Genomic DNA, 1,611 nt, shown 5'->3' with positions numbered 1-1,611 from the left:
CGAAGGAAATACTGTCTTGACTTTAATTTTTGCTTAACCAATAGTTGACTTTGGATCCTTCTGTTTACTTATTCCCTCTATCCTGCCGACATACTCGACCTCTGTAATTTAGTCACTGCTGCTGTATTTTTCGATAACTGACTGCTTTAAATATTCGCTTTTTCCAGCGGACATTATCAGACTGGAATCACGTTATGCCGTTGTCTTAGTTTAGTAACACTTAGAACATTTTTACACACATTTCGTTTGATTATTTTCTGCGCCTTTCTAATGCTCTTATCGACATATGCTTGTCCTGCTTGGTCCCTCATCAGGGGTTGCCGTGTATACTAAACAAATAAATTTCTGCTAGATAAAAAAACTGACTGATCAGCGAATAACGACAGTTCGCCTCACAAAACACGTTGTGAGGCTAGCTGGTGATGCGCTCTCTGAAATAAGTAGCGCTGAGTTGCTATTCAATAAAGAAAGGCAATGCTGCAGCGGCCGTATGTTTATGAAGCTGCAGGGCTTGACGGCTCACCGTCTATTGCGCCTCTAATATTTTAATGCGAAAGCATTTATATTGTCGTCTAGCAACAAATTCCCGGCTTCTCTGCCACGAAATTCAATGATTGGTCGACAGGGTCATGACGTCATCAACGCCACGTGATCATCAACTGGCCAATCATACTGCACCACTAAATCTGAAAATCTAAGGACCAGGTCGTTCTTCCCTTGCGCCGTCTTACAAGCCCGAGAGGGCTCATATTTCAACCTGCTGTTTTAAAATGATGGTGTCAGCTAAAGCAGACGATTAATTTTAACCACTAAACTTCTTTGCCATAAAAACCTTAATTCTAATCAGTTCGCATATTTTGCCAAAAATTAATTTATTACCTGTCTCAGGTAGTTAAGCAACAATGATATGATGCTTGTAACATTATCAGAACTAAAAACTTTGTCAAATTTTTGTGTATACAGTCATGCCTCGCTATTATCCACCCTGTAATATGACAACTCGAATAATGGACAGTTTTTCAGGGTTCCCAACTTTTTCAATCCATGTACGCCTTGTTAAAGGGGAAATCTGGTGTTTTGATAGTGGACAGGGTGAAAATACACGAAGCCGATTATGGCCCGCATACTTTTGTCGTGCTAATATGAACTGCACTGCAAACAACCTTTAAACTGCGGTAACCGGTTACTATTTAAAGCGCAAGATATGTTAGGAGTGTTTCGATTTGAGTAGGAAAATCAAATACAGACTTATTTACATGACTATTGCACCCTGTAATTGTCATCATGCCACTTGTAGCAAAGAGTACACAGTTTTTTGTTAACCCACAAACTTGCAGGCACACTGACGTTCTCTGCTCGCAGTTTGTGTTCGAAAAAGCCCTGTTAATATTGATACAAGCCATTGTAGACGAAGAAGTAGCGCATACATTAGTACAGGCACACGTTGGTTGCTCTCGCTTGCGCGCTCGAGCCACTTTATTATCGCCGCAGTTTTTCGGCTCTACTTCGGTTCTTCTCTTTCGCGCTGTAAGTTACAGGCTACCCTTCCCACACTCTACCTCTGGATCATTGTCGCACATTCTTTAGACTTGGTTCCACGGAGGCGTTGTG

Source organism: Amblyomma mixtum, chromosome 10 (genome assembly GCF_055824585.1).
Source record: "Amblyomma mixtum isolate Tamu chromosome 10, ASM5582458v1, whole genome shotgun sequence".
Taxonomy (NCBI): Eukaryota; Metazoa; Arthropoda; class Arachnida; order Ixodida; family Ixodidae; genus Amblyomma; species Amblyomma mixtum.
This window is presented reverse-complemented; position numbering follows the sequence as displayed.